We start from the raw sequence: 8,579 nt of genomic DNA on the forward strand, positions 1-8,579 counted from the left end.
CAACTTTGGCCAACTGCAACATGTATGTTCAACTATTACCCACAATCCAAGCACACAAATGGATTCTCATTTTTTTAAGACATATAACCCCTTCACCAGAAACACAACTGATTTTTTAAAAAAAAATCTAGAAAAATCAAAGATACAACATCCTAAAACCCAATTCTTCCAAATACTAACAAATCTCTCTGCATCAAAACAAAATCCTTTGTTTGTGGGTCTAGAGCTTAACGAAACTAGAGTGCCGATTCTTATAAAAAAAGCACAGATCGGTTTTGAAAACATCTAAGTACCTCAAAAAGATTTTTTTTTCCAAAAAAAAAAAAAAAAAAAAAGAGCAGCAGCTTACCCACGATTCACGCCCAAAGTCTTCCTGGCTCAAGCCTTCTGATATAGTGTCAGAAACTCTAGCGAGAGAAAATGCCTCAGAAACTCGAAGGCTATGGCTTTGGAGAGAGAGAGAGAGAGAAACTAGAAGATACGGCTAGAGAGAGAGAGCTATGGTTTCTGTTTCGGTTTGGACTTTGGGCAAGAGAGAGAGAGATCGAGATCGAGAGCTAGGGTTTTATCAAGAGGTTTCGGTTTGGACTCTTGGTTTCGATTGGAGAACGAGAAGATGGAGAGAAGGAGGGTTTCGGCTGGAGCAGGGGCAGTGTTTATACGAGAGAGAGGGAGAGAGTGAAAAACGAATAGAAAGCGGCGGCTGGGGCTTGAGATGAATAAAATGGAATCCGGGTACCGGGTTTAAATTCCGGTATCCGGATTTCAAACCCTACCCGGACCGGACAGGTCCGGGTTTTGGCAATCCGGGTTCCGGCCCGAATTTGATCCGGGTCGTAACCCGGAACCGGAATCCGGTTTTCCGGGTTCCGGACCGGGCCGAGAAAAAACCCTGCCTGGATGAATAGTCTTACCATAAGGTAAAAATTAAAGTATTTTGAAGGTTGCAATAATTGGGCCTAGTAATAATACTTTGAAGGTATATGTGAAGTTTGATCTGCAAAGGTTGAGGATGTCGCTGTTCCAATCTTATATAGGATTTGGAGCTTATATTTATGTACGATCTCAGTACCACACCATGACTAAAGATGTTATTAAATGTAAACGGCAGAAAAAAACAATTTAAAGAATTTGTTGAGCTGTGCTAAGGTTTGCTTCACTATTAATACATGGATATCCGTAGAAAACTTAAATTACACGGCTTAGAGAAGAGGTTGCATGGAGGAAGAAAAATGGAAGCTTGAAGTGTGGAGAGAGGAACGGGAAGAAGACAGAGACAAAGTGGGAAGTGAAAGGGGTTGAGGCGTGTTGTGTCCTTAGCAGCATTAGGTTAGAAGTGTAAGTGCCTTGTAAGAGGAAACACACCGTATAGCTTATAAACGGTGTAGTTTTAACTATGTTTTCTAGAAGCTTTATTAGAAGGTTATTTTAGTAATTTCACTTGTAAAGTTTGTTAAGTCCCATGCCAGGGGTGGGGTTTTGGCATTCTGAACAATTTTCTGAATTCTGTTGTTGTGTTTTCCATGGAGGAATTGGGTGGCCTCGAACTCACCCTTACATATGAATTCCAGTAAACTCCATCTTCTTCTTGTGTTCACCATTTCATCATACATTCCATTACACACTTATCTCCAGATACACACATAGCCATAACAGTACTCTAACAAGTGGTATCATCAGAGCCTACGTTCCTTACAACCCAGAAATTATACACAACCAGCAAATTCACCATGGCAGAAAATATAAGAGCAAACAGCAGCATGAGGCAATCCAGAAACAATTGGCTGAGTATCACCAAAACATTGTTGAGCTTCATTAGTGTATGGATGAGATAACCGACATGATGTGCACGGTCTTGGAGTCCAATAATCAAATTTCCCAACGTGAGCTCAACAGGGACTGAGATTTCGATCCACAAGACCCACAGAGAATCTGTACCAAGGGTGTTAAATTAGATTTTCCCCACTTTGAAGGCAATAACCTAGCAAAATGGATTTTAAAGACTACTTAGTATTTTGAATTTCATCAAACACATGGTACTCATCGTTTACTTATGATATCGTATCACATGAAGGGAGAAGCACTTATCTGGTACCAAGATGCATGGATTAGTGGCCAGTTTTGGGATTGGGAGACATTTGCATGAGCCCTCCAGATCCTATTTGGAGCAACGACATATGACGATCCAATCGAGATGTTGACTAAGCTGAAACAGTCATCTTCAGTAGTAGCATATAAGGCACAGTTCGAGGCCTTGTCGAATAGGTTGATGGGGTTACCCGAGGGCCACAAACTTAGCTGCTTCATCAGCGGGCTGAAAGATGAGATCCGACTGCCAATCAAGATGTTTAACCCAGTAAGTTTAAATGCTGCGTTCGGTTTAGCCAAAATACAAGAAAATATTTAGCAAGCATTAAAAAACAGTTGAAACCAGTGGGAGAAAGAAGCTCTATACCTATCTCAGGAGGTTGGAATACGAGACATCGGGAAGGGGGAAGTAGATGGCTGAAACCCACTAGTCCTGCAAAACTAGTATTCTCACGGCACATGGATGAGAAAATAAAAAAAATGGGCTATGTTATCATTGTGACGAGAAGTGGAGCCCCTCTCACAATTGCAAAGCCCTAAAGATTTACCTATTGCAAAGTTGGGAAGACTTGAGTGAGGAGGGACAGCTAGAACCAGTGGAGGAAGTGCCACAAAAGGGGGAAAAAACGTTGCAGGAGCCAGTGGAGGAGGCTCTTGAAATCTCCATCAATGCTATGGTAGGGACCCCAAGTGCTAGCACTATGAGGTTAATGGGAAAAATTGAAGGAGAACCTGTGGTCATTTTGGTAGACTCCAGAAGCACTCTTAGCTTCCTTGACCCAGCCGTGGCTCACAAGATAAAGTTGAAGGTGGACCCCTCAGCCAAGCTTAATGTCTGAGTGGCCAATGGGGAAGTGGTGAAGAGTGAAGGGTACTGTGACACTATTTTCATCAACATACAAGGTAACCTCTTCTCAGCCTCTCTTTACATTCTTGAACTAGGAGGTTGTGATTTGGTTTTGGGAGTCAATTGGTTGGCTACCTTGGGTCCCATTGTTTGGGATTTCTCAAGGCTATCTATGGAGTTTGGGAAGGGGAAGCAGAAAATCAGTTTAATGGGGCTAAAAGTGTAGCCATAAACCTTGGAAAATAGCAGTAAATCTATGCTAGCCTAATTGAGAAAAGGAAATGGGATGTTGTCACAAATAGTGGGCCAAGAGGGTGAGCCACAAGAGCACACAGGCAGTAAGAAACTAGAAGGGCTGCTGGATGAGTTTGAAGGGATATTTTCTTAACCACAAGCCTACCCCCTCCACGTAATCATGACCACAAAATAATTTTGAAAGATGGCACACAACCTATATCCACTAAACCTTACCGCTATCCCCATTACTAAAAAACATAGATTGAGGAAATAGTGGCATGATTACTTAAAAATGGAGTAGTGAGACCTAGCTCTGGCCCATTTTCCTCCTCGGTATTACTAGTATGTAAGGCGGATGGAGAATGTGTGTGGATTACCACGCACTAAATCAGGAAACTGTGAAAGACAAATTTCCTATTCCTATGATTGATGAGTTATTAGATGAGTTGGGAGGGGCTGTGGTATTCTCGAAGTTGGATCTAAGGTCGGGCTACCATCAAATTAGAGTGGTGCCTGAGGATATACCCAAAACAACGTTTAGAACTCATGAGGGTCACTATGAGTTCTTAGTGATGCCATTTGGGCTCACTAATGCCTCATCCACTTTTCAGGGGCCGATGAATGATGTTTTCAGACCATTGTTGAGAATGTTTGTACTGTTTTGTTTATGACATCTTAGTGTACAGCAAGAGCTGGGAAACACATGTCGACCACCTTAGACAGGTGTTACAACTGCTGCAAAAACACCAGTTGTATGCTAAAAGGTCTAAGTGTAAATTTGGAGTGGAGGAGGTGGATTATTTGGGCCATATTATCTCGGGTCAAGGGGTCAAAGCTGACCCCTCCAAAATCAGGTCCATGTTGGATTGGCCCACACCTAAGAGCACTAAGGCATTGAGAGGGTTCTTAGGGCTGACCGGGTATTACAAGAAGTTTATAAAGAATTACGGGTTGTTAGCAGCCCCACTTACCAGCTTATTGAGAAAAAATGTTTTCTCTTGGTCCAAGTAAGCATATCAGGCCTTTATGACTCTTAAAGAGGCTACCACCCAACCCCCGGTCCTCAAATTACCTGATTTTGAAAAGACATGTACAGTGGAGTGCGATGCTAGTGGGAAAGGCATAGGGGCAATCCTAATATAATCGGGGCAATCTATAGCTTTCCTAAGCAAAATGTTGAAGGGAAGAGCATTGCTCCTCTCCACTTATGAGAGGGAGTTGTTGGCAGTGGTCACGGCAGTACAAAAATGGCGCCCTTACCTTTTGGGGCATTCATTTCTCATCAAAACAGACCTGCAGGCATTTAAATTTATGCTTGAGCAGAAAGTTGGGACAGAAGCACATCATAAGTGGCTAGGTAAATTGATGGGGTATGAGTTCAAGATAGAATACAAAAAGGGGAAGGAAAACTTAGTGGCTAACACTCTATCTAGAAGGGGGGAGACAGACACAGAAACATGGGGAAGTGTGCACAAATTTCCTTTCCCACAGCTGATTGGGTGGAGGAATTAAAGCAAAGCTACCAGCAATCTAAATAGTTCTTTGATCTAATGGTGAAGTTACAGAATCAGGTAGAGGTGCCGAGATGAGTCACTTTTCAGCAAGGTTTAATTCTAAAAAAAGGCAAGATTTACATAGTTCCAGATTCTATCTTAAAACGAAGGTACTGCAGTACATTCGTTTAGATCCCATGGCAGGCCATTCAGGCTATCTAAGGACTTATTAGAGGGCAAAAAGGGACTTCTACTAGACTGGGATGAAAAAAAGATATCAAAAAATGGGTGAGAGAGTGTGACATGTGCCAGGCCACTAAGTATTAAACCCTACCCCCAACAGGGCTTTTACAACCCCTTCCCATACCCCAACAGGCTTGGATGGATATTTCCATGGATTTTATCGAAGGGTTACCTAAATCCAAAGGACATTAAGTTATTTTTGTGGTCGTGGACCGCTTCAGAAAACATGGACACTTTATGCCCTTATCTCATCCCTATACAGCCCAAGATGTAGCTAGTGCATTCCTAGGCATAGTTTTTAAATTACATAGTTTTTCTAAGACTATAGTGTCTGACAAGGATCCTGTGTTCCTAAGCTCGTTCTGGAAAGGGTTGTTCACCCTCCAAGGCACAACCCTTAATTTCAATTTTGCCTATCATCCCTAAAGCGATGGGCAGACTGAGGCTTTGAACAAAGTTTGGACTATTTAAGGTGCTATGCTGGACTTAAACTTACTGGATGGAGTCAATGGTTACCCTTGCCAGAATGGTGGTAATAGTACTCACCATAATTCAACAAAGTTATCCCCTTTTAAGGCACTATACGGTTACCTCCCCTCCCCAAAAGGTTACTAGACTACATTCCAGGTTCATCATCAAATGTGGCTCTAGATCAGACATTACACAACATATCTCATACAAACAAAATTTTGAAACACAAACCTCATAGCAGCACAGAACCGTATGAAAATTTATGCAGATAAGAATGGAACAGAGAGGGAATTCGAGTGTGGAGACTGGGTATACCTTAGACTTCAACCTTATCGCCAGAAGTTAATAGCAACGTGTCAAAATATGAAGCTCACCTCGAGCTTCTACGGACCCTTCAAGGTGGTCTAGAGGCTTGGATCAGTGGCCTATAGCCTCGAGCTACCCCCTCCTCGCAGATCCACCAGGTTTTTCATGTTTTCTGCTTGAAGAGGAAACTAGGGCACCAGATCCAGCCACTGGCTAATCTCCCTCCCACCAATAGCGACGGTGAGGACCTTCCCGAGCCGGAAGCCATCCTGGAACGTCGTTTGAAGCAACAAGGGGACAAGGCAGTGACCGAGGTTTTGGTTAAATGGGTGGTTGTGTTAGAGGCTAAAAATAGCTGGGAAAGTTTATGGAGGTTGAGGGCTTTGTATCCAAACCTTGTGAACAAGGTTTTATAAGGGGGAACGATTGTTACATGGCTCAGAGAAGAGGTTGCATGGAGGAAGAAAAATAGAAGCTTGAAGTGTGGAGAGAGAAACGGGAAGAAGACAGAGACGAAGTGTGAAGTGAAAGGGGTTGAGGCATGTCGTGTCCTTAGCAACATTAGGTTAGAAGTATAAGTGCCTAAACGACGCCGTATGAAATAAGTGCCTTGTAAGAGGAAACGCACCGTATAGCTTATAAATGGTGTAGTTTTAATTATGTTTTCTAGAAGCTTTAGTAAAAGGCTATTTTAGTAATTTCACTTGTAAAGTTTGTTAAGTCCCACGCCAGGGGTGGGGTTTTGGCATTTTGAACAATTTTCTGAATTCTGTTATTGTGTTTTCCATGGAGGAATTGGGTGGCCTCGAACTCACCCTTATGTTTGAATTCTAGTAAATTTGATCTTCTTCCTGTGTTCATCATTTTATCATACATTTCATTACACACTTATCTCCAGATACACACACAGCCATAACAATAATCTAACATCTAATTATACCACTTGAATATTTTAGAAGAAGGGGATGAAAGGGAAAGACAAGACCATCTTGAGATGCGAGTTTTTACATGAGCTCGGTTATGCACATGTTCTTAGCCTCATTGTAACCAATGATAAAGAAGATAATAATTACAAGTTGATCACAAAAGTGAGAAATGGGGTGAGACGTGGAGCTTTAGTTAGAAAGATTTGAAAAGATTATGGAGAAGTTTATGGCCTTTGAGGTTGAGGGAATTGATTCTAACAAAATAGTATGCTTTGATATTCTCACAAGATGGAACCCATAGAACTAATGAAAGAAATGACCAAAAAAATAATCTTAATATTAAAAATAAACCTTTGTGTTAGGGATAAAATTGACTGGGTCCAACCCACTATCACTAATAATAAGGGAAGGGATAAAGTTAAGAGATAAGGCAAGGAAGAGATAAGGTAAGGAAGTGATAAATCGAAAGGAGTTGACTCAGACTCATAAAATGAAAGGGCTTTATAAGGCAAGTAGGACTCAATCACTCAAAAGAAGCAAATAGATCTCTATATAAGGGGGAGATCTCCGAAATCTGGGGGGCTCTCGACAACTTCTCTACGCCCAAACTCTACGCACAATGACTACAGAGGATGTTCTCTCAAGAGAGACATCGTCTTCAATCTCCCGAAACCCTAAATTGCTCCATTGTATTGAGAGATATGTAAGACCATGAGAGATTGTAAATCGCCTATTATAGTGGATTTTGTCCTTAAAAATCCCATGCTCTTAGGCTTTTATGTCGAACTAGGTAAATTTCTGTGTCTCTCCATTTATTCTCTGTTTGCTTATTTATTATTTATTTTATGGATAAACATGATGAGCATCGTATCAACACTCGAATCATCATCGTGGGTTGATGATAATTCTTTTAATAATTTTTTCCTCCGTTTCTGCCTGTTATGCAATTTTTAATATTAACAGTCGACACCGTCTGTGAGATCGATATATTCTCTACGTTGGAAGTGAGAGAATGAGGATTCCCTACCTTCTAAAGTCATCTCTGAAAAAAAAAAGATAAGATTCCTCTCAAACTCTCATCTATTTTTTTTTCTTATTTTGGACAACTGTAACACCCCACCTAATTACCTATCAGGATTAACCTTTAACCTCCTTTAAAATGAGCTTATAATACTATATTATATTTTAGGGCTTTATATATATATTTTAGCATAATATTTATTATATTTTTTTAAGGGAGTTAGTTAGATTTATTTTATCCATTAAACTATGGTACTTAGCGTTATTAGTGGTTAAGCTTAAGGGTTAAGTATTAGTGGTTTAGTAAGCAAGCCCACTAGTGCTACACTTAAGTCCCTTAAACCCTTAGAATGTTATGGGCTAAGACTTAGAAGCCTTGAACCAAGTCTTATAAGAGTTTAAGTCTTTGTGGGATAGCCTTGGAAAGATTTTTTGGCCTAACTTGGTGTTGACTTTGACCCATGGCCCATTTATGATAAGGCAAACCTTTCAAGCCCCATCTTTGTGGATCTTGAGGCCTCTCATGACCTCTTAAAATTTGAAACCAAGGCCTCCCATCAAACCACACCCAAAGCCCATAAACCATGCAACTCCCACTCATGACTTTTTTAAGCCCAACAAGGCTCAAAACCTTATCTTTCATTTTCACACTTCTATTTGAAACCCACATACACCATACCATTGGTTTCCCTCAAACCCAAGTAGAACCCCACGCCACTTAGGACTCCCAATTGTCCATAATTAAGCTTCTAACTTGAGTTAATGACATTAATCAACTTACTCATAATTAGTGATCTTTAAACCATATTTTGAGCTTAATATTCTTCTTAATCTTTTTAGCCATTTTGATCTGAAATTTACTTGTTTTATTATTCAATTGCATCATTCTTAGATCATATTAGAACCCTAGATAAATCTCCACACATGTCATTCAGAGTAATGACATGT

This window comes from Juglans microcarpa x Juglans regia, chromosome 5S, assembly GCF_004785595.1.
Source record: "Juglans microcarpa x Juglans regia isolate MS1-56 chromosome 5S, Jm3101_v1.0, whole genome shotgun sequence".
NCBI lineage: Eukaryota > Viridiplantae > Streptophyta > Magnoliopsida > Fagales > Juglandaceae > Juglans > Juglans microcarpa x Juglans regia.